We start from the raw sequence: 26,129 nt of genomic DNA, 5'->3' as shown, positions 1-26,129 counted from the left end.
GTTTCCCATATTAAAAATTTTTATAATATTCAAAGAATGAATATGGGGAAGATACACTAGTGGAGGTAAACAACATCTTTAGTAAGAAATTTATTTGCAGAAAGGCAGAGAGGATGTTATAGTGAAGAAGGGACCCGAGACAATATAGGTGTAGAGCCCTGAGTTCCTAAGCCCTCAGAGAGCCACCTCTCCCACCCCCACATTGGAGTTCTGAAGGCTAACGATAAGCTGCTGTAACCTAATAGCCTTCTTGTTTCCACACTCCTGTCCCTTCAATTCACTGCCAAATTAATTCTCCTAAATACAGTCCAGATATATAACACCTTCTTGCTCACAATTCTTCTATAGTTTGCCTTTGTCCACCAAATAAAATACAGATTTGTTAGTTGAGATTTCAAAACTCTCTTGACTCCCTGATTTTGATTCTCAATTCCTTTCCCCACCCTATCCATCCATCTCCATGCTTTAGTTAAATGACCAGCTCTCCATTGCCTTGTGGGGGTGGGGGTAGGGGGGAGGGGGTCTAATGTTTCTCCCTGGAGTCTCTTTACTCCTGCTCTTCCTTCCTGATTGTAAAAAGTAAAGTAGAGGTTCCTCTTCAAAGACTTTCATCCCCATCTAATTAGGAATAAATAGTAACTCCTCTTAGAAGCAAAATGTATTCAAAGACCTGTGCTAACATTCTTAAATATCTGCTAGCCGTGTTAAAGAAATCAATGTACTTTATGTTCTTAGCTCCTACAATTTAGCCTAAGTAGTTGCCCTGGCATGCTTATGCTGGTCCAAGCAAGCATTGGGTCATAGCCTGTTCCTCTTCCTAATTTGAAGGTGTTTTTACCTTTCCCGGCATTCCACAAGTTACTTCCTCCTTCCTTTGTTCTCTGCCTTTGCCTCTTTTAAAAAGTTCTAAGTTGCTAGCCAACTGGGACAAATACAGAATGTGAGGTCCCGTTCCAGCCAATGGAAACCGGACACAGCAGTAGGGTGGACACATCAGGTTATAAATGACCCTGTCTCCTTTATTTGGTGTACTGGCGAGTGTACCCTTTCTGCAGAAAGTAAAAAATGGCCTTGCTAAGGAAATTAAATTTATGTTCAAGTGCTATTCCTTTAAGACACCAGGGAACAAGCATTTCTAACACTGATCAATGCCCACCTCCCTTAAGCTCCAGCTTTGTTGCTAAATTCTTGCCCATCTTTCTTTCCTATTTCAACAGCTACCTTCTATATGAAGCCTTATCTAATAACCTCAATCTATACTGATGGATCTTTTAATTCCTATAGCAATTTATATTTATCTTATGACATTGATCACATATCCCCTTGCATTATATGCAAGATAACAGTTATATATTATCTTCTCTACTAAGTTGAAAACTCCTTGACTGGGCTTTTCATATTTGCTTTTTCTTTTCTTCTTTCTTTCACATTTTTTTTAACTGTGAAAAATAGCATATGATTATAAAAGTGCACACAACCCAAATATACTACTCAATACATTATTATAAAGAGAATAGCAAGTAACCAGCACCTAGGTCAAGAAACAAAACATCGATAATACCTTAGCAGTCCCCATCACTTGCCCCCATGGGCCCCTTCCATTGCCTTCCACCATATTCACTTGCTTCTCTTTCTTAGCACCTGCCACAGAGGTTCAGGTTTAGCAAGTGTCAGGAAATGCTTGAAAGAGAAACGAATAGTTGATGAGCAAGGTACAGCCTCAGGGAGCATCAGATGCATTCGTTATTATCATCAAGGGAAAAAGGGCCCAAACTAATTTCCCTACCTAAAGGTAGGTCAGAAGTCTGTTCGTGTATACAAGATGCATTTCCTTCCAGGGTAAAGAATACTTGGTGCCATGGAATCAAAGTCTTGAGCAAGGAAAGGCCCTGCTATGCTAAGTTGTAGTTTAAGCTGTTGGGAAGTTAGAGAGAAATAGTGGCACTCTTTAGGGGTTCTTACAGGGGCTTAACAAAAGCCACACAGGCACCTGATTCTTGGGAATGGCGTCAGGGGAAAGTTCAGGTTGTAACTGAGCTCTTATTAAAGTCAGGATCCTGAAGTTGAATCTGATTTTCCAGATTTCCTGGAAGCCCCTAAATGGGAGAGTATCTGGAGTGATCTAAGGGTAATAGAACCTGGGAGGATAACAGCATCTCATGCCATCTTTTTGCTGTGACCAGTCACCTTCTCAATATTTATGTTTTATTTTTATCTCTGTATTAGAGAGGCATTATTTGTGCACAGGCTGTTAAAAACAGTTCTGAGGGAAACACGCTTCCAGCTGCTTCCTCCTGTTTTCCATCTGCTGCATTTATGCGTCTTTGTATGCATTTAACTGTTGCTTGTCGGTGTAATTGGGATTTTCTGAGGACAGGGAAAAAAAATTCCCTAAGGGCAGGTTGTGAGTTCAATTGATCTGAAAGAGATTATCTTGGTTAGTCACTAATAAACATTAAACTTTGAAGTGGAGCGATAAAATAAGCACCAAGTAACTTCAAGTTTTAAGAGTTAACTTGCTTCAGTTATATCTTTGTATTCCTATATTTATGCATCAGCTACTCTTTCTCCCATTTAATCTTAAATATGTAAATCCTCAATTTATCTGGAATTACTTAGTGAAAGGCTGATGTGTGAGTGTGGCAGATTATAATATTCCATCGCCACCCCTGATCCTCTTTACCTCTTATTCTTTTCATAGCAGATCAAAAAAGCTGTGTGCGTGCCACAAGAATATATTATTTTAAGAGACTTGCACTTAGAAATTGATTTCCTTGATGAGAAAAAGAAAAGTCTCCTTCTGACCCAGAGGGTCACTTTATAATCCTGTCACTCGACATCAAAAAAGCCTTTTTTTTTTTCTTTTAAGAGAAGATGAGAATATTTCTGAAAAGGAATTAATTTTTCAGCTCCAGTAAAAACAGTGACTTGCAGACTTAGCCATTGCGAGAGGAACGGTCCTATTCAGGACACATCTCCTGTGATTAGAACAAGCTTCTCATATATTTTAGGGTCAGGCAGTTTTAGATGGAGATTGGGATTTTTGTACCATGGGATGAAACTGATATTTTATTGATGATTTTTAAGGCTTAAGCTTGAGTCTCTGTCTCTTTCTTTCCCTTTTGTAAAGGGATTTCACTGCTTTCAAATATACAATGATGATGGTTTGTGGGAGCAGGCTCTCCTCCTTGTGTGCAGATTTAAATTAATAGGCTATTAAACAGCACATGATTTTCATCACCATCTGATGGAAGTTCAACTCACAGCACTTTTTGGTGCATTGCAGGAACACCTGTACCAGTGACGGAATTATCTGTCCAACCAGAGCAGCGGTTCTTTTTTTTTTTTTTTTTGAGACAGTCTCCCTCTGTTACCCAGGCTGGAGTGTAGTGGCGGAATCTCGGCTCACTGTGGCCTCTGCCTCCCAGGTTCAAGTGATTCTCCTGCTGCAGCCTCCCAAGTAGCTGGGACTACAGGCGTTTACCACCATGCCTGGCTGATTTTTGTATTTTTAGTAGATACAAGGTTTTACCATGTTGGCCAGGGTGGTTTGGAACTCCTGACCTCAGGTGATCCACCCGCCTCGGCCTCCCAAAGTGCTGGGATTACAGGCGTGAACCACCTCACCTGGCCTAGAGCAGCAGTTTTTAATCCTACTGCACATTTAAACCACCCGGAGAGTTTCACAAACCACTGATGCCCCAGCCATACTTGTGGAAATTTTGATTCTGTTGATCTGGGGCCCAGGCCTCAAGAATGTTTAGAAACTTCCAAAAGTGATTCTAATGACCAATTTGGGTTGAGTACCACTGAACTAGAGTGAATTCTGAAACCACATGGCAGTCTAGTATTATGAAGTATCTGTTACAAAGATCTGACATTTGCATTTCTAGAGTCCCTTGTTCAACTTGCTTACATAAAGGTCTTTTTAAAATTAATTTTAAAAATATTTATAATTAACAGGTACAGTTACAGTTAGACAAGAAGTTTGGATGTTCTGTTACACAGTAGTATGTTTATAGCAAATAATAATGTAGTGAATATTCCAAGATAGCCAGAAAAAAAGATTTTAAATGGCATTACCACAAAGAAATAATAATTATTTAAAGTGATGGATAAGTAATTACCCTAATTTGATCATAAAGGTACTTTTGATGAAAGAGTTCTAATCTCTTTATTAATATGAAATCTCAGAGCATCTATTTGAATTGCCCAAATTAATATTGTACTGTCTGTTTTACTGATGGAAAAAATGAGGTTACAAAAAATCTTCTCAATTCAGGAAATATATGTGTATTTATGTGTATGTTACACTTACATTTAGGCATACTAAGCTAAAAAAGTAATATGTGATGAGGTATTAACAAAATAGTGGAATTTAAGGTTCTTGCCAGTCCTTTAAGCTCTATCCAAAATTATCTCTGCCACAGAGGCCAGGAATTCCACCATTAGTGATTCATTTCTTAGTGTTAAGCTTGTCACCCCAGTTGGTTATCTTTAAAAATCACTTAATTCCTGAGGAGACTCATTAAGTGCCTGGTGCCCTAGTGGGAAAAGGCATGGCAGGTCCTTCTGGGCACAGGGTTGTGGAGAAAGGCATGGCTGGGGCCAGTGTCACAGGCATGTGACCTTGCCATGCTTCAAAGGGCCCTGTACTTTGTTTAATGCTCTGCTGCCATGATCTTGAACTTCTTATAATAATTTTTAAACAAGAGTGCTACTGGTTTTTGGTGTGGCCTCCAAAAATAAATTGTTCATTGCTCTTTAGTGTGGTCTCTGCCAGGGACTGAGTGGACTCAGAAGTGTTCGAGAACTGTGAAACCCAATGGAGGGTCCAATGTCCTGTGGCTATAAGTATCCAGGGATGAGGGGCTTGGGCAAACACCCACCGTTTCCTGGGGTTCTTAGGAGGGTGATTGGGTGCCATGTGTGTTCTGTAATGATATTGTGACGTAGCACTCATTGGTAAATATTGGAGCATATTTAAGCACTGATGATGTGCCAGGCACTGGATTAAGCCCTGGGAATATCGTAGCAAGCCTCCATGGAGGGAACCTCTGAGCATTCCACTACTACATGCCATGACATGGAATGCATGAGGTGCCGTAAGGACACACACAAAGGTGCCTAACTGGATGTGCCGTGGCCAGGGGAGGCAGGATGTTCAATCTAGGTCTGAAGGATAACTATTAATTAGCCATGCCAAGAGGAAAAATTAGAATGTCCTAGACAGTGGGAACAGCATGTGCAAAGGCACAGGGGTACAAGAGAGAAAACTATGCCTAAGAGGAAATAAAATGAAATTCATGGTGACTGGCAATACTAGGGGCTAGGGGGAGTGTTAAGAAGCTATTTTGAAGTGGCACTAGGGGTAAGGCCATCAATGGGACTCATAAGTTAAAACAAACAAACAAATGAACAAACATAGTTACCATTGCACTAGACCACAGAACAAGGGCTCTGGATGCACTGCATCATTTCATCCTCACAGCAACCTCCAAGGAAGGTCCAATTGTTAACCTCATTTTACGGAAAAGGAAACTGAGTCTTAGATTGAGTAATTTGCCCAAGGTGACACAGCTAAGAGACTGTAGAATTAGTATTCAAATGCAGATGTGTCTCTACACAATGCCTGAGTGCTAAATCACTGTATCACATAGTTAAGAGATTTGAACTTAACCTTCGAGAAACGGGAAACTATTAAAATATTTTCAGCAGGCAGGTGACATGAAGAACTACACATTTTAGAAAAACCAATTTTGGCTACAACACTCAGTTGTGTTCAATGACTCTGGGGCTTGTTTTATCAGTTTATGGACTATAGTTTAGCCTCACTTCCTCCTCTGGTGCCTGAGAGAGATAAAAGAAGCCCAACGTAGGCTGGGCGCAGTGGCTCACACCTTTAATCCCAGCACTTTGAAAGGCCAAAGTGGGCAGATCACTTGAGGTCAGGAGTTCAAGACCAGCTTGGCCAACATGGTGAAACCCTGTCTCTACTAAAAATACAAAAATTAGATGGGCATGGTGGCAGGCGCCTTAATACCAGCTACTTGGGTGGCTGAGGCAGGAGAATCGCTTCAATCCTGGAGGTGGAGGTTGCAGGGAGCTGAAATTGCGCCACCTCGCTCCAGCCTGGCCAACAGAGCCAGATTCTGTCTCAAAAAAGAAAGCCAGACTGACCACCTTAATTTCTGATGGAAAACTTTGGATGAAGTTAGATGAGGCAGATCGTGGAAGCTCAAGGCTAAAAATGAAGTTCCCCATTTGTCCGTGGCAGTTCGGCCTCTTTATGGAGAATCATTTGTATATGTTAGGTCAGTATACATAAGACAAGAAATAAAATGATTCCAAATGGCTGTTTTCATTGTGAAATCAAGTTCTTTCAGTGCCTCATTAGATTCAGTAAAAATAAACACACACACAAATAAAACAAAACTCAATGAAAACCTGTCTATTAATATGCAATCTCACCCCTCTCTGCTTTCTGCCTCCTTCACAAGGTTCTTTCTACCTGGGCTATCCCTTCCACACCTTCCTGAGGGATTCTCCATCCACCTGCCCAATCTTTTCCCCTTGAGCTTTTTCTCAGGGGCCAATGTCTTTCAGTTTCTGAGGCTGTATTTACCTGATGTTCTCACCTTTTATGCTTTCCAGGAAATAGCATGATCAAGTGGCTAGTACTTTGGGCTCTTCCATAACTGGGTTTAAGTCTCAGGAATCTTTGACACCAAGGCTCTCAGTATCAATTTCCTTTTGTATAAAAATGGCAACTTAATCTCAATGCAGAAGGTTTCCTGGGGACTAAATGAGTCCCAGTATTTGAGAGAGCTTGGTCTTTTGTAGGTTACCTGTTGATTTCCTTTTCTTCCTTCCCACTGAGATCTCAGTTCAAATGACTTGTCCGTCTAACATTTCTCTCAAATCCCACCATCTCTCTCCCAGAAAGTTTCTTGACCCAGACCCCTCTTTACTCTCTGTCTCTTCAGCAATCAGAGACCCTCTGGTAATCCCTGGCTTTGCAAATTGTTTATCCCTTCCGATGGGTGTGTCAGGAGCCTCCCTGGTCAGGCTCCCTGGGGGTAGAAACCAAGTCTAGTAATTTTTTGAAACATTCCTACAGTGTCCACTACAGTGAAGGAAAGACAGAACATTCATTGGCTATCAGGGCACACACCATGTAGAGGGCCATCATTAATGTCAGTGAAATGATTTTCCAGAATTCCCTAAGCTTTTTACTTTATGTTTATTCAGGGGTGGTGACTGTACTTATGGCTTATTTCTTAGTTAATGTCTCACCAGTACTGAGTTCCTAGAAAGCTTGTTGGAAGATGAACTTACTGTACTTCATCCCAGAAGAGGCAGATGTGGTTACAGTTGGTTTTTTTTAGAAGGGCCCTGAGTGAATCTCTCAGGATGTGGGGCTCTCATTAACTCCAAACATAGAGAATGCAAATATTTTGTTTATTCACTTTTTCTACTTGGACATAATGCTATCGGAGAGGAGAAACCAAAAAGGGGAGAAGGGAAGGAAAGTTCAATCCTTCAGCTAATGAGTCTGATCAGGCTAAGGTCAGTAACAGTAACAACCACAACCACTCGGTGCTAATGATCACACACAGTGGCACTTACGAGGAGCCAGGCACTGTTTTAATGCCACACCCATCCGAACTCTTTTAATCCTCTTAACAATCCAGTAAGTAGGTATTCTTCTCCCCACTTTACAGGTGAGAAAACTGTGGCACAGACACATGAAGTAATTTGCCTAAATTCATTCAGCTACAAATGGCAGAGCCAGGATGTAACCCAGAGAGCTGGCTCAGAACCTGAGCTTATAATCTTTGTGTTGTGCTGCCCATGGAGCACAATGACTTATGATAATGAAGACTTTTTAATGGTAGTTATCCACAGATGAACATGGTGACTAACTCTGGGACCCTGTGCGGCTCTTGTACAGAACCACGAGTTCCTAGAGGGAGAAAGACAAGGGTTTCACCAACCACTTTCTAATGTGTTCAGCCTTGCCTTTGTGTGCCTGAGTGAGGGAAGACACAAAAGGCCTTGGCATGGTATGCCACACTCCCTGGGCACTCCACAAATAACCCGGCCAGGACCTTTCTCTCTTTAGTATGCCCCACTCTCCTACCTCCATGACGGATATCAATAATCCAGTCAAGCTCTCCTTTTTCTTGGACCAGGAAATGACTTCAGAATGCTCTAGAAAACCACCTCCAATAGATGACGGTAGGTATGGAGGATGAAGTCTGTTTATTATGCTTGTCATAGCCCACAGGGATAGAAATCATGTCATATTTGTATTTAGAATTGAGTACAGTCCTCAGTATACAGTCGGTCCTCGATGGGGAATGACTGCGTGAATGAACATGTATGGAACTCGAGCACATTTACATTTACCATATGGATTCTACCATGACTCTGATTAAAACCAATGGTTTTAATCAAGGCAGAATATCTTCTTTAAACACAAGGATTAGCCTCTATGAACAGAGAAATGTAAACAGGACTCTAATTAGAGAATTTACTAATTATTCTTCCCTGCTGAGGACATTAGCTGGGGTTTAGTCTTTAGCTGTGACAGCCATACGACTTTCTCTTTATCTCCAGAAAGATAAAAATTGACTGGAAAGATTCATTTCAATACCCTGATTCCTTTCCCGCTCTCTTTCACCCTCAAAAAAAGATATTCCAGCATGAAAGATCACAGACTCAGCCCAAAACAGTGGACGCAGGTTGACGGCATTCAGGAAACTGCACACTCCTGGAGCCTCCACTGCTGAGGCAAAGATAAATCGGCAGGAAGATTTCTTTGGAATGATGTGAATTTAATGAATCATGAAAAATATCCCCAGCTGTTCTTAAATTTAAGGGAGATTGAGTGATAACAAAAGATAGTTTCCCTTCCTCTTAGATGTAGGTTGGAGCGGAAAGGGCTGTGGTAAAAAAAAAAAAAAAAAAAAAAAAAAACCTGAGGCCAAAAGCTTGCCTTTTTCTTTTCCATCTCTTCTATTGTTAGGGGGAAAAAAAGCTGTCTGCAGTCAGCAGCCACTGAAGGGCATGATGAAGAGTGTTTGCTATTACCAGACTTGAAGAATTCTCCACTCTGATTTCAAAGGTCAGGCAGGCAAACATTTAGAAAATGACGGGCTCTTCCCTCACCCTTTCCCAACCCCCAACCACCCCTGTCCTCACATTTCATTCAGCCCCTTTATTAACACAGGGACTTACTGAAATTAAAAATAATGATTCTCCCTTTCCTCATTCCAGCTGCTGCAACCCTCACTGCCCCGGCCCTCAAAATCCTTATTAACCCATTGATTTGTGTGGTCTCCCAGGCCTGTCCTCAGCTGGGAGATCTAAGCCAGACCGTTGTGGCTTTGGTTAAGCTTCAGGGATTCCCAATTTAGATCCCGGACGACTGGGCTGGAGGGTTCCGAGAAGAGTTGGAACCATGTGAGTGACTCACCTTCTTTCCCCTTTGGCCCAGGCTGACATGGGCGCCTGAACACGGCATGTGCCACCCCCAGTGGCCAGGCCCAGGCCCAGGTGCTCTGCTTGCTAGTCTTACCTGAAAAGTCACAAGGCAGGTGGGTAGCTGCGAAGGTCATGAAGGATTGCCTACTCACCTCTGCTATCCTGGAGTCTGTTGCCTGTCTTTAGATAAATTTCCCTTTTCTTCAAGGTGGGAAGAGCAGGCACAATGGCTGCTAAGCAAAAAAGTTTACTTTCCCTTAAAGCAATTTTTAACTTCTAAGTATAGGTAAGATATGTGGTTTGAGGGGTAGAAATGCTGGCTTCTCTGTGTACCTACTCACTATAAGGGGATACAGAGGAGCAAGGATGATAAAGATGATAATTATGGTAAATAGTAATGACAAGCAATAAAACTGATGGCATACAACATACCAGGTACAATGTTAGATGCTTCTCATGTAAGACACACTAAATCCACACACACACAAACAAATGAACAACAACAAAAAAACCTCCAAGAAGTTGTTAATTGTAATTGCATACTGAAGAAAACCGGACTTGGTGAGATTTTTAGCAAGAAGAAAACCTACTTTTCACTACTGCTTTATCTAAACCTTGTTGAATCACTTTCCTTCTTACTGGATGGTAAGTTAGGCACAACCATAGACTTGCTTGTCATTTTTTCCATCTTAAAAAAAATCTCAATCAAGACTGTGTGATACTGGCAGAAGGATAGGAATATATATAAATGGAACAAAATAGACAACACAGAAATAGGGCTACACAAGCACAACCAATTAATTTTTGACAGAAGTATAAAATCAATTCAACAGAGGAAGGATAGCCTTCTCAACAAATGGTTCTGGAGCAACTGGACATCCACAGGCAAAAAAATGAACCAACCTAAGCTTCACTCCTTATACAAAAATCAACTCACGTGGATCATAGGTTTTTTTTTTTTGTTTTTTGTTTTTTGAGATGGAGTCTCGCTTTGTCACCAGGCTGGAGTGCAGTGGCACAATCCTGGCTCACCGCAACCTCCAACTCCCTGGTTCAAGCGATTCTCCTGCCTCAGCCTCCCAAGTAGCTGGGATTACAGGCACGCACTACCACGCACAGCTAATTTTTATATTTTTAGTAGAGATGGGGTTTCACCATGTTGGCCAGGATGGTCTTGATCGCCTGACCTCGTGATCCACCCACTTTGGCCTTCCAAAGTGCCAGGACTATAGGCATGAGCTACCGTGCCCAGCCAGATCATAGATTTTAATGTTAATGTAAAACCATAAAACTTCTAGAAGAAAATATAGGAGACAGTCTTTGAGACCCAGAACCTGGCATAGAATTCTTAGATATGACATCAAAGCATAATTCAAAAAAGGAAAAACATTGATAAATTAAATAAAAATCAAACTACAGATCGGGAGAAAGCATTTTTGATCGGGAGAAAGGCTGCATGTTTGAAAATGTAATCATATGTAGACTATATGGAGAACTCTCAAAACCCAGCATTTTTTTTTTTTAAAAAGCAAACAAACAATTCAATTATAAAATAGACAAAAAGCATGAAGAAACCTCTCACCAAAGAAGATATACAGATGACAAATGAGAACATGAAAAGATTTCCACCATCTCTAGCCATTGGGGAAATGCAAATTAAGATCATGATGAGATCTCACTACCTACCTATTAGAACAAAACAAACAAAACATTTTTATACTACAAATGAATACTACAAAATTCTCACAAGAAAACAGAGAATCTATGTTTTTTTATACAGTGCTGATGGGAATTTTAAATGCTACAGCCACTCTGGAAAACAGTTTGTCAGTTTCTTAAAAAAAAAAAAAAAAGAAGGTAAACAAACATATGCCTAACATAAAACCCAGCAATCATACTCCTGGGCGTTTATCTCAGAAAAATGAAAACTGACAACCTAAAACCTATACGCAATTGTTCATAGCAGCTTTATTTGTAATAACCAAAATGAAACAACTAAAATATCCTACAATAAGTGAATGCTTAAACAGAATGTGGTACATCCATACCATGAAATACTACTTGACAGTGAAAAGGAATAGATACATGCAAAAGCTTGTATGGATCTGAAGGGCATTTTGCTGAGAAAAAAAAAAAAGCCACTCTCAAAAGGTCAAATAGTGTATGCTTCTATTTATAACAATCTCTAAATGACAAACTTATAGGATGGAGAACAAATTAGTGGTTTCCAGGGGTTAGGTATGGCAGGGATGGTGGTGGCAGTTGAGTGAGGTGGGTGTGACAATAAAGGGGTAGCCCCATGGAGATCTTTGTGATGATGGAACAGTTTTGTATCTTGATCATGTTGGTATCTGGTATTTATACCAGTCTATGCATATAATAAAATGGTACAGAACTGTTCAAAGATATTGTACCAATGTCAGTTTCCTGGTTCCAATACTATAGCATAGTATCGGAATCTGTAACCATTGGGGGAAACTGGATAAAAGGTACCTGAGACTTCTCTATACTATCTTTGCAACTTCCCGTCAATCTGTAATCATTTCAAAATTTAGAAATGTAAAATTAAAAAGTGTATCTTCCAGTATTAAGCCTTATTTTCCAGTTTATTATAAACACTCTAATATCTCAGCTAACTGAAAGCTTCTTTCCTCCCTAGCACTGCCAGATCAGGTCTGACTCACTCATAGAAGTCTGCTATATTATCAGGGCAGGCTAAACCATGCTGTAGTAATGAAAGCAAAAAAAAAAAAAAAAAAAAAAAAAAAAGAAAGAAAAAATCCCTGCAATTTTGGTACTTCAGCATAATAAAACTTTGCCATTCATATCCATTGAAAGTTGGGCAATTCTCTTCCATGCAGTGACTCAGGGATCCAGGCTCCTTCCTTCTTGTGACTCTGCCGTCTTCAACCAGTGACCTTTGTGATCACCCTGGGAGGAGAAGACAAATAGTGGAGATTATATGGGGGATTTTATAGCTAGGCCTTAAAGTGCCCCATATTACTCCCACCTACATTCCATTGCCCAGAATCGAGGCACAGGAACCCAGTTTAACTGCAAATGAGTTTGGGAAATACAGTCTTCCTGAATGCTCAGGAATCTTCGCAATTTTTTTCCTGAGTCTCTTAGCCCTCCCATTCTAATCTATTAACTTCCAGCACTTTTTCATACTACCAACTCAGAAAACCCAGCCTCACCATAACATTCTGATAGCCCTTAGTGTGTTCTTACTTAGTGCGATGGCAAAAAATGATCACTTAAACAGCTGTAACTAGGAGGCTTTGTAGGAAAGGAAATTTGTTTGGGAAAATAACTTTTTGGGAAATTGTTTGGGAAAATTTGAAGGTATTAATTAGGAGGTACCTGTAAAACAAAACGAAATTGCTGAAGTGTCATGTACAAGAAGTGGAACAGGAATTTGGGGGTGAGAAAAGCAGAAATAAGGGGAGGAAGACAGAGAACAGAGAGCGGGGGCAGGGAGACCAGGTCTTGGACCCGCAGAGCGGAGCAATAGTGAAGGACACAAAGAGCAAAATTGTCCAATAGCCATTTGACATTGCTTGAGGTGTAAACCATCTCCATTCCCTCAAACCTTCCGTTAAGGCTTCTGAACATTGCTGGGGAGGGGGAAAATCAAGGACAGGGCAACTTTTCCAAGACCATGTTGATGAGGAACACAAAGCAGAGAAGTGGGGTAGAAAGAGGGGAGTAAGACTAAGTATAAGAACTGGAGCTTAGAGTGAGAAGTGGCTCAAGAAGCACAGCCCCAGGAATTTACAGAAATCTTGAGGAGAGCATCAGATGTCCTACTGGACATCGCAGAGTCAGCTTGAGCTAATTTAATCCAAATCTCATGTGACAGGGCCACTGCAGCCAACATCTGGGCTGCGCTCAAGTAATCAAAAGTCCTTTCAAGAATATACTTTGTCATTCCTTCCTCACTAAGCTTTTTACCCAACTTGCTACAAAGAATAGTTTTGAAACTGTTTTTACTTAATTGTCCATGCCTACTCTTTCTGAGAAGGTGCTAGAGAGGAACAAAATAAACACGAGACAGTTAGATTAAGGAAGAGAGAAGCAAGTGGTGTAATAGGATAAACTGATGATCAGCTCACAGTAATTAAGTTTGATCAGTGAGTTAGCAGAAAGCTTGTTCAGTATATATGTTTGAGTGTCTGCATTTGAGAGCAGTGCTTCCTAAATTTTAATATGCACTCAAAATGTCATGAGAATTTTTTGTGGGGTAGATAGTAGCTGATGAGATTCTACATTGCTGACAGCTTGCAGGTGATGCAGTTGCTGCTGGTCTGAGGACACTATTTTGAGTAACAAGATCTTAGAGCATGAGGCAATAACTTCCTAACCCAGAAGGTCATTAATGGTGCCAAAGGGAAAAGGAAGAGATGGAAAATAGGAAGGTAGATGAGAAAAGGTTAAACAACAACTATAACAATGGAGAAACAGGAATCTCCAGTAAGAGGAGTAGGAAGTCACCAGCAATAGTTTCAGCATTTCTGGATGTTTATTGCAATGATATAGGGTGCTTTGCTGTCTGTTAAATAGCATACATTCTTTGTGCCTTCACAGTGCTTAGGTTTTAGGGGTCAAAAAGCAAATGTCTGATTCTCTAGTCCTTCAGTAATATTTATTCATGTGTATTATGTATGTTGAGCATCCCTAATTAGAAAAAATCTGACATGCTCTGAAATCTGAAACTTTTTGAGTGCTGGCATAAAGGCACAAGTAGAAAATTTCACACATAAGTCCTTAACACAAACTTTGTTTCATGCACAAAATTACTAAAAATATTGTATAACATTACCTTCAGGATATTTATATAAAGTATATATGAAACATAAATGAATTTCATGTTCAGACGGGCCCCATTTCTATATCTATTACATATCTCATCATGTATATGCAAATGTTCCAAAAAAAAAAAAAATCCAAGATCTGGAAAACTTCTGGTTCCAAGCATTTCAGGTAAAGCATTCCCTATGTCTATGTATATGCAGACGACTTTTATTTTCAATTTTTTTCATCAGCCTACATCATGCTTTGAAGTGCATGCATGTTTTAGACATGATTTTGCTAATTGGAAACAAATTCTTCCATTAATATCATCCCATCAATGTTACCCTACTGTTGTAACTTCACGGTTTTTAGCCCTAAATAGTTTTGTAGTCTGACAGACAACTTTAATAATGTAATACAGCTGAATTTCCACCGAAATTGCTCATGCTGGGTAATGCACATGTTCATTGATGCCTGCCTCCTGTAACTTACTATGCATATACAAGTTAATTAGTCAATAGAAATTTGCTTTGGGAGAAAGAGTCTGGTGGTGGCAGGAAGGCTGACAGGGAGCCAAGCTTCATACTTGTGAGGTTTTGCTGTGCTCTGTCTGGGACTCACCAACAATATACGCCAGGGTCCTTGCACTCCTGTGGCCTCCTGGCATTATGGCTAGGTGAATACGAGTGCTACAAGGGATAGTCATGTTATTGTTGGGATAAGGGATCTCCATCCTTAATCTTGCTCCCTCCTCAAAATACATTTACATTCCTCCTTTTATACCATATACTTTTTTCTCCTTTTTACCAATTCCCAGTCTTTTCATCATCTTAATGCCTTTGCATTTAGAATATCCATCTATGTCTCTATCTTAAACTGAAGTAGACAATTGAAAACAATACAGATATTGATTTTGTTTCTTTTCTATTCCTCATTTTCATGAAACAATTGCTGGAAGGATCAGCCAGTTTGCTTGTCACCTCAGGGGTCTGAAATGCAGAGTTCAGAAGTGGGCAAACATGAAGGATTCAACACATGAACTCTTGAGAGTTGCTTGATATAGGAGGTTTGGGGTGCAAGGAAGTCTCCAGGCTCGCCCCTTCTTACGTCCTAACCCACTGATAATTTTACACAGGCTGGCAAAGGGGGATCAAAACACATTTTCTGGATTTATTGATGGCCAAGTTGGATTGGAGAACACAGCAGGATGTCATGCTACATCAAAATTAAAAAGAGGAAGTTTCCAGAGATAGAGTGAGAGAGCCAAGAGACACTGGAGACAATATATAGCAATGTCCCTTCCTAAGCCTGGTGTAGGGTTGGGAGTAGCACCTCTGGTGGAGGTGTAAAGCGATTCTAGAAACCCTGGTACTTTCTTTCCTCTTCTCCTGCCACCTTGGGAAGACATCAGTTTGGACATGTTCTTTACAATCTCCTCAGATCTGAGGAGGGGTCAACGCAAGGCCCAGGGGCAGAACTGCTCTTTGGTACAGGTAAGGGGGTCCCCAGCCTCAGTCCTGTACTCTACAGGCCTCCACTGTTGCCTTCTCCTGGCAGTGCCCTTCTCCATGGAGACAAAGGGAGGAGCCCATCCTGGGGCCAGGCTCTCCTTTTGGATCATGTTTAGAAATTCCCTACCCAAATGTCCCTGAGCCCCCTGAGAGGTTGTGTGGACTTTTTGGGTGGGCTGGCAGGTGTCTCTCCTCCTGCTGGGCCTCCTTCCCTCGTGTTGGATCCTGCCACTGTTGTGTAGGCCTTTAGGCAATTTCTTCAAAGAACCCTTCTGTTATTCCAACAAGCCTATCACAAATTTATTTTTCCATAAAAATCTGAAACTTTAAGCTTTTGTCCAGCCTATGTGTCTTGTTTTGTTTTATTTTGGGTTGGTGTTGAGAGATGGCCAAGGGCTGGATATATGCAGTGGTGGGGTTGGGGGCATAATGGATCTTGGATATTCAATGTTGCAATGTGGGGTGGAGATGGAGATGGGGAAAGGGGGCAAACCACAGGCTGACGGCCAGTTCTCCCAGAACCCTAGGTTCCAGTACCCCAGGCTCCAGAACAAAACCTTGAGGAGTACAGGAATTTTAGATTAGAACATTTCAGAGTTGTTATAAGGGTGTATTTATCAGTATAGGAGGAATGAATGTATTTTACTTAGCTTATTAGCTTGATTTATAGTTTTAAAATATTTGGGCATATGGTATGCGGGTTTCTATCTATATTCTTGCCCCAGGCCCCACAGATGTTAGAAATAGGAACAAGAGAGTCCCAGTTCCAGCTCTTTTCTAGGCTTTAAGGAAGAGGTAGAGTCTGGATTGCTGAATAACAAAACACCCCAAACACAAGACCCTAAGATGACAAGTTATTTTAACATGCAGACAGCTTCTGTGATCAGGAATTCAGACTGGGCCCACAGCAGGGACAGCACCTTGATGTCTGGGAAAATCCACTGGGAAGACTTGAAGGCTAGTGGGGACTCAATGGCTGGGGCTGAATCACCTGCAGATGCTCTCCCTCTCTCATCTGGTCATTGATGTTGGGTGTTGGTGGGGAACTCTGCTGGAGGTTTGGCTGCAGCCTTTACACAGGGTCTCTCCTTGTTGCCCAGGCTACCTCCCAACCTCATGGCTGGGTTTGAGTAAGCAGCCTGAGAAGGCAAAGAGCTGTATTGCATTTTATGACCTAGCCTTGGAAGTCACATAGTGTCACTTCTGCCATGGCGGTAAAGTCATCTAGGTTCAAGTGGAAGAAATATAGACCCCTCCTCTTGATGGGAAAAATGTCAAAAACACATTGTGTAAAGGGTCTGCAAGATGAAAAATATTGTTAAGGCTACTTTTTGAAAATGGAACCTGTCACAGTATTCTTTGCTTAAGAGAGCATAGTAGACAGGGATTTGGGGAGAAATCCCTGGTGCAAAATTTCCAGGAGGATATTGTGAGTTAATTCAAGTCAAAGGCTTAGAATAGTGCTTTGGCATATGGCAGGACTCAATAAACAAGCAGCTGCTATTTTCATTGCCACCACCACTATCATCATCATCATCATCATCATCATCATCATCTTCGAGGAACTTATGGAGACGGTTTGATCATCTATACGAGGGAGGAAACTGAGACCAGATAAGTAGGTTATGATTTGGATGTCACCACACAATTCCATGGTAGTTCTGTGTTTGAACTTGGGCTTCTGATTCCTATCAAGGAACTCTGTAGTGATGGTTTGAGGACTTTGTAAAGAATTGGCCATATATTCTAAGACTTTAAATTGGCACAGGTGACTCTGGATCTCAGTCACTGCTTTTGTTGGTCTTGTGTTAATGACTTCAGAGATGATTTTGTTGGTGGATTTTTCTGATATCCTATTAAAAAAAAAAACAACAAAAAATGAAAAACAAAACCAGCGAACAATTTTTGAACTAGTGACCCAAAACCTTCTCTAACAAGATGTCCATGAATTTGGATAATTTAGATTTTTTTAAAAATCAGACCGTTCTTTTTTATTTGGAGACAGTATCTCTTAAGGCAATTATCAAAACAAGTTTGTAGGGGGCAATGTTTAACTATTAGAGGAACCGAACTTTATGCAAAAACTATGTATGCACAATGAAATAATTACAAGATTTTGTCACTTGTTCATTAAATCCTGTCTCCAGAACCTCATTTGACAGTACTTGCCTATCTAATGGTATTTAGTATTTGAAAACTAAGCAATTTCTTTAAAGAACTCTTCTGTTATTCCAACAAGCCTATTCCACATTTATTTTTCCATAAAAATCTGAAACTTTAAGCTTTAGTCCAGCCTATGCGTATTGTTTTGTTTCGTTTTGGGTTGGTGTTTAGGAGCTGGTCGTCCTCTGAAAGAACATGAGGAGCACAACCAAACCAATCAATATCCACTGATTCTTAGCCAAGTTGGGCCAATGGCAGAGCCTGTGACAGATAAGAGCAAACCAGACATCAGTTTGTGCTTCTCTCCTGGTGAACCTCAGTGTTTGCTCTGGGGATCCAGAAGCAACTCAGGGTGTCAAGAATATAGGTCAGCATTACCTTATGTAACTGTCCCTCTTTGTGTTTTCAGGAGGGAGGCCAGGTCAAAGGTAACTGTTCACAGAGGTCATTCATCCAGATCAAGCCTGAGGCCTTTCCAAGGAGGCAGAGTCCAGTTGATGTTGGATGTTCACTGACTGCTGTCAGCAGATGAGGGGGACACTGATGAAATCTTTTGGGTTTTCTAGGCAAAAATGGAAGCTCAACTATTTAGACCAACAACCCGACCTTCCTTTCTGAGGAAATCTTCTGGAGCCAGACAGCCTGGGGTTACCATTTACTATGTGATCGTGGGCAAGGGGGCCTCAGTTTCCTCATGTATAAAATGAGTGTAAGAATAGTGCCTGCCACACAGGATTCTTAGGAGCTGAAATGAGTAAGACACGCAAGGAGCTGAGAACAGTGTCTTGCACAAAGCTGGACCTCAGGAAATGATGTTTAAAAAGAAATACCCAATACCAATAGCAATCATTTTGTTTTTTGAGAATTTGCTGTGTTGTAAGCATCATGCTAACCTTGTTATGGACATTATTTATTATTATTATTATTATTTTGAAACAGGGTCTCACTTTGTCACCCAGACTGGAGTGCAGTGGCACAATCTTGGCTCACTGCAGCCTCAACCTCCCAGGTTCAAGCGATCCTCCTGCCTTAGCCTCCCAAGTAGCTGGGACAACAGGTGTGTGCCACCACTCCCAGCTAATTTTTGTAGAGACAGGCAGGGTCTCACCATGTTTTCCCGGCCATTCTTAAACTCCTGAGCTCAAGCTGTTTGCCCGCCTCTGCCTCCCAAAATGCTAGGATTACAGGTGTGTGCCACCGCACCTAGCCTGACATTGCTTAATTTTATCCATACAACAAAAACTCTGTGAGATAGCTGTTTTTATCCCCATTTTACAGAAGAGACAACTGAGGCACAGAGAAATTTCAGAATGTGCTCAAGGTAACACATTAATAGGTAAAAGAACAGGAATTCTAACTTGGTTTTGTCTGGCACAAAAACTCCTCACCACCCCATGGCACTCTGATTAAAACACAATAAAACAAAGCAAAAAGTTATCTTGTCATTAGCATGCTTGATGTTCCCTGAGAAGGCTATTAGGTTATTTGTAGACCGTACACTCTAACATGGCGGAGTTGTAGCTGTGAATTTTTTCTAGAACAGTTTATTTAAAGGACTCTTTCTGTAATTCTAACCAATCTATCACAAACATATTTTTCCATGAAAATCTGAAACTCGGAGCTTTCGTCCAGCCTATATGTTTTGTTTTGTTTCATTTTGGGTTGGTTGTTTAAACAGCCCGTCTTCCCTTGAGGGAACATGGGGCATGACCAAACCAATCAATATTAATTGATCTAGTTTGATGCTGCGTGCAGAAGACGCTGAAGACACCTAATAAAGGCTTTCTCTGCTGCAGTGGTTGTTGCTGACGGCAGGCTAAGTTGGAACCTCAGTCGTGTCCTGCAGTGTGGTGGGCAGGGACGCTGCACAAAAATGTGAGCCTGTATGTTCCAGGAAGCTCAATGAAGTTATGGCTGGTGTCCTGCATGGTGAGGGAGTAGATTTAGAGAGTCCCCCCCGGCCCGGCCCATGAATCCTTGATGCCCCTACATTTCCATCCAATATTCAAGAAAAGACCAAGTTATTTTCAGGTCTGCTGAAATAAAGCTGAGTTACCTTTCTGATTACACCTCCCTCCTCAAATACTTCTCTTTTTCTCTCAAACCACAACAAGGGAAGATTGATAGCTGGAATGGAAAAACCCTGGTGTGGTCTCACAAATACTGTTCTAGCCTAGGGGTGAGGGGCAGATCCTCCTTCCTCATCTGTTTGTTTAAAGATAAAGAGGCCCTTTCAGTCCACATGGGGTCCAGTAATTTAACTGTGAACTATATTAATGGCTGCCAGAAAGAACCTGCTGTACTTAGGCTGAGTCAGGAGACACGTGAATCTCAGGTTCTCAACAATCCTGGCCAGGCTTCCCCAAACTTCTCAGTTTTAAAATGTTACCTTTGAAATATTTATTCTAGTGTCTCATACACCATGGATTTTATTTTTTATTTTTACTTTTTCGTTTCGAAAGCCTCTTGTGTTTCTAATACACAAAGACCCTGGAATTTTAGATCTGCCAATAACACTCCCTGTTCCAAAGAAAAAAGTCTTTTATTTTTCCTTACTGGAATTTTTTCATTCCTTCCCACCCACCCCACCCCCATTTCTCATTTCCTCAGGAAGCCATTTAGCTGGAGACAGAGGGAAAGTTTTCCAGCACACTTCCCCCAGCCCCCACAGACTCATGCACACCCAGATAGCAATCTAGCACCAAGATAGGCTGCAATAGGCTCAACCCTGCCCGTAAAGATTTCTGTCTCCAATGCCCTGAAGCATTTGGAAGGCCTTCTGGTGAAGGCAGCCTTCATCTGTGCTAACACCAGTCAACCTCCAGGAATCCTAGGAGGCGGCTGGGCTGGCCCCTGGATGTTGGTTCTTTGCTCTGGGCTGTCAATGAATGGGAGAAAGAGTCATTAGGGAGCTTCCCTGGATGGGATGCTCTCGTGGGCTTTCTGGAGTGAGGGAGGGTAAAGTAGGGGCTCCCTGGAACTATGCGAGTGTGTTGTCATTCTTTTGTAAAATAAATATGTGAGAATTTTACCATATCCTATACTATATTTTAGGTACTGGGATATAATGGTGGACAAGACCACAAGGTTTCTGTTCTCAAGTTTATTTTTTAGTTTTCAAGAGGAGAGGTGTGTTGAGTACAGAAGGCAAAACCAGGAGGATACAGGTGAAAACCAAGAACACAAACACATGAACAAAATACATTTTGTTTTTAGTGACACATGCTATGAAGAAATCAAATAGTATTTTAGAATAGTGACTGATTTTCTTTCTGCCTGCAACGTTTAGGACACCTTCTTCTCTGATACTCCCAGACTCCAGTACTGGGAATCACCTAACATACCTTTCGGCCCTGCACGTCTCATTGGTGGATGCCTTTGTCTTATCCAGAGTGAAAGTTCTACATTTTTCTCTGAAGATGAAGTTTAAGAATTTTGTGAGCAAGGATTTGAGATTTCACTCAACGTGCCGAGAGGTAGAAGAGTAGAACAATGCAGTATGCTTCAGAAACCACTGTCTACTCTGTGGCCTCAAATAAATGGGGAGCTTTTTAAAATATTTGAATGGCCAAGAGAAAATGAATACAGCAGAATTATTCCCAGCTGCAAGAAACATGTTACCTTTAACCAAAAGAGACGTCCCTGTGTTATGTATTCTCATGACTCATCAAGTCTGTTGGGATCGAATCTAATCTTTGTCTAAATCCAAGGAGTGTTGGATGTCTCTAGAGAAGGCTGACTTTTCATTCTGGTGGCCAACACTCATCTTCTCAGAGCCATGGGAAATTGTTTCTGTTGTTTTTTAGTTTGTGTTTTTGCTTTCCCTTTGGATAAAACAATTTTCTAAGCTCAAGGGGAGGCCTCCAGGAATCAGAGGCTGGGGTAGTGTATTGGAATCAGAGGCAAAAGTCCTAAGACCGAGCTTACACTCTGCTTAGTTACCACCAGATGTCAGCAACTCATCTGATTTCAGTTCTCTAGCAAAGGGAAAGAGGCAGGACCGCCTGGGCTGACATCAGCTTTTTGTTTGTTTGTTTCAGGTGTGAGTTAAGAAAGTTGTCTACTCTCAGGAAAAGTGCTAATGGCTCAAGCAGGATGGCAGCCTGAGGACAAGTAGGACACTCTAACGTATTCATGGGATGGAATTCTTGAACTAACACTTTAATTTGATTTTTTTTTCCTTTGTCAGCATTATTTATAGATATCAGAGTTTGTCAGGCAACTATAGAAGCTTTGTTGGGAAGATTTCTAAGGCCAAAGGCAACTAACGGATAGATTTGCTTTCCTTTTTTTTTTTTTTAAGGAATCTTGCTAGGCTCTTGAGAAAAACCTTAAGAAGGAAAAGAGAAGTCTGAAAAATACACACATTATTTCAAAGAGAAGGTCTAAACAAGGCCACAAAGGGCAAGAGGTAATTAAGACCAGCTCCTGTGACAGTTATCTGCTTTGCAAAACTGGGTTAAGTCCTCAATATAAAAAGTGTGAGACAAAATATCTTCGGTGAATTAAATGTCAGTATAGCTACAAATGCTTTCAGTTTTACAGAGGAGGCCTCCTCATTAGTTTATGGGTTTTATGTGCCACTATAATGGATTCTTCAGGAAGCTGAACTCAGGGTGCAAATACAATAACATCACATTTATTAATTGTTCTCAGATTCCTAAGAGCTCCTGTGGCGGGGACACCCCATGCATTCTTCCTCTTCTCCTTCTCCTTCTTCTTCTTGACGGGGTCTTGCTTCGTCATCCAGGCTGGAGTGCAGTGGCGTGATCTCGGCTCACTACAACTTCTCTCTCCTGGGTTCAAGTGATTCTCATGCCTCAGCCTCCTGAGTAGTCCATGCATTCTTTTCTAAGTCATCCTCCCATGTATCTTCTTCCAATTTCAACTTTTATTCTTCTAGTTCCTTTATTGATTCTGTACTTCAAGGTCAAACCTGCATCAGCCACTCCGTTGTTGAGGAAGTCTGTGTGTGGCTGGAAGTACGGAGGAGGCGCCAAGTGTGCTCCTTGGCAAGTCTCTCAGGCTGCTTAAGGACTCAACTCCACAGGCTGGCATTTGAGGTCTGAACTGGTGCCTTCATGTGGGCTTGGGGCCTGGGCCTTGTAGGGACTTTGCCAACAACTCCCTTACCAAGGCCCAGTTTGGGGCTTGCCAGAGTGGGTGCTGAAACTGTCCATTGACAAAAGAGGACACCATCTACCTCTCCAACCTTGGGGACTGAAGCAGTCCATTGACAAAATAGGACACCACCTACCTCTCCAAACTACTTCCCATCTTTCTCATGAACACATCTCTCACATCAGCCTCATCCATCCATTACGGTCCCTAAGACTGTGCCAAGGACGTTCCTTCCTTCAAGTCTTGCCCTCAGCCAGCTGTCCCCACTATCTGCTGGAATTGACTTTGATCTCATTTAACTACAGCTGATGGTTCAAACTCTGCTTCTTCCCTAGAGCCTTCACCTCTCACTGCAGCCTGATGTTATTTCACACCTCTTAATTCCCAAAGCACTTGCTCTATCATCATTTTGTTACCTTGACACATTGCATTTTGGTGAAGTCAGGGCCTTCAGTGCATCCATCACTGGAGCAATGCACACTGTATCCACCACACAACCTCCCATCATTCACCCTCCCCTACCCTGCTGAGTCTCCACTGTCCATCATTCCACACTCTGCTTTCCATATTTTTAGTCCTTTTAGTTAACAATCTTATATCGCACCGTATATTATATAAATATAAATATACACCAATAATTAATATAACATGTAATGTACATTATTATATTGCCATCTATATTAAGTAGACCTATGTCTTCCACACTCCAAAATACATTGCAAATTTCTTGAAATCTTAAAATAATATTTAGCCAAGTATTTTACATATGGTAGGATGCATAATAGACACTTGTTAATTGAAAGCAGAAATGTTCTATTTGCTGATCTCGCTTTATATGCTAATTTCCAGAGTAGACATCCCTGGAGGTAAATTTCTAAGATAAACAAGAAAATGATCCTGGAATTCTTTGCTCCTTCCTCACTTACTGCGCCATTTGAAACCCTTAAATGAAAAAAGGCGGAGAGAAGTTCATGTGGCTCAACCTCCACCCCTTTCTCTGAAGTCTGTGGTTCCTGTTGACAATGAGGAATGCCAAGCCTCAATTCCCTGAGGGTAATTTGACCTGCTAATTATATGCAAAGACTCAGGTCCCTCATAAAAGACCGGACTTTCTCTTGTCACCTGGGAAATGTCAACAAATGACATTATCTTCCTTTGAGGGATCTCTGTGTCTTCTGGATGGACAAGGAGAGTCAATAGGGAAGCCAGGTGAGTCAGGGGCCTTGGAGTGCCTGAGACTGGGATGGGTGGGGCGTTTAATGGTGCTCTTCTTGTAGCTTTGCTCCTGTTGCTGAAATTTAAAAACTTGATCATCGTTCCTTTATCAAGGGAAACTTGAAAGGAAGATCACCTTTTTGTTTTCTAACTTGGAAATAAAGAGCTACGTTAAAACTTTGATGAGCGTGTGTAGCATCATAACATTGTTCTTGTTGGCTAGACTAAAGCCACATCCAAGGCCACCAGTGTGCAGTGGGAGGCCAACCCTTCTCTGCCTCCTGCTGAATTAGCAGGAGGTTGGTGAAAGGCAGTGTGGTTAGTTGATTATGATAACTTACTATTCCATTTAGCCAGTGCTTGCTGTGAGCTATGTGCGTTACATCATTACCTTATTTAATCCTTACTACAACTCTTGGGAACATATTAATTTCCCATTTATAAAAAAGGAAGTTGCAGTTCAGAGACGTAAGGAAATTTGTCCTGAGTCACACAGCTAACAAGGGGTGGGGTTGGGTTTCAAATCCAGGCAAGGTATCAAGTGCCTTGGATTCTGATCCTGATTTTGCCTCTATCTGGCTACATGACTTGGGAAGGACAATTCATAAAACTTACTTGAGTCCCTGTATCTTTTTCTTAAAATGAGGGAACTGGGCCAGATGATCTGAAACTGCTCTACCCGACGTGATGGTTCCTCATTGCATGTGGCTGTTCAGCACTTGCTGCGGCTGCTCGGAAATGAGAAATGTCAGTGTTCACCACACACTGGATTTCAAAGACTTAATATAGAAGAAAGAATTTGAGGTATCTTAAAGGTATTTTTTAATAATGATTACTTTTTACAATGATAATGCCTTATGTAAAGAGCTAAATAAACTATATTATTAAAATAAATGTTACCTGTTTCTTTTTACTTTAAAAAATGTGCCTCCTAGAAATTGCATGTGTGGCTCACACACTGTGTTTCTTCCTTTCCTTTCCTTTCTTCTCTCCTCTCCTATCCTCTCCTCTTCTTTCTTTCTTTCTTTCTTTCTTTCTTTCTTTCTTTCTTTCTTTCTCTCTCTCTCTTTCTTTCTTTCTTTCTTTCTTTCTTTCTTTCTTTCTTTCTTTCTTTCTTTCTTTCTTTTTCTTCTTTCTCCTTTTCTCCCTTTCTCTTTCTCTCTTTCTTTCCTTCCTTCCTTCCTTCCTCCCTTCCTTCTTTCTCTCTTTCTTTCTTTTGACAGAATTTTACTCTGTCACGCAGGGTGGAGTGAGGTGGCACAATTTCAGCTCACTGCAACCTCCGCCTCCTGGGTTCAAGTGATTCTCCTGCCTCAGCCACCCAAGTAGCTGGGATTACAGGCACCTGCCACCACGCCCGGCTAATTTTTGTATTTTTAGTAGAGACAAGGTTTCACCATGTTGACCAGGCTAGTCTCTAACTCCTGACCCCAAGTGATCTGCCCATCCTGGCCTCCCAAAGTGCTGGGATTACCGGCGTGAGCCACTGAGCCCGGCCTTCACACTCTGTTTTTATTGGACGTGCTTTCTAGACTTTCCTCATGACTTGTCTCTGGAGGTCACATGTCTCAAAAACTGGTGTTTCTTTAAGTGTTCTTGGATCTGGAGTTGGTGATGAGAGTAGGAGCAGAAGCTGAGGGGAGAGCACAGAGGCAGCCAGAGCTACCCAGGGAAATGGCACAAGTTCTGACTATGGGGACCCAAACTGGACACTCAGTTTTGCTACAGATTGTCTTGGGTTTGGCAGCACATTGATTGAACAAGCAGGTAAGAATGTGGTTTTGCACTTTTCAGCAAGGACAACCATCATCACATTCACAGGTGAAATTCTTCACC

This window comes from Macaca mulatta, chromosome 1 (genome assembly GCF_049350105.2).
Source record: "Macaca mulatta isolate MMU2019108-1 chromosome 1, T2T-MMU8v2.0, whole genome shotgun sequence".
Taxonomy (NCBI): domain Eukaryota; kingdom Metazoa; phylum Chordata; class Mammalia; order Primates; family Cercopithecidae; genus Macaca; species Macaca mulatta.
This window is presented reverse-complemented; position numbering follows the sequence as displayed.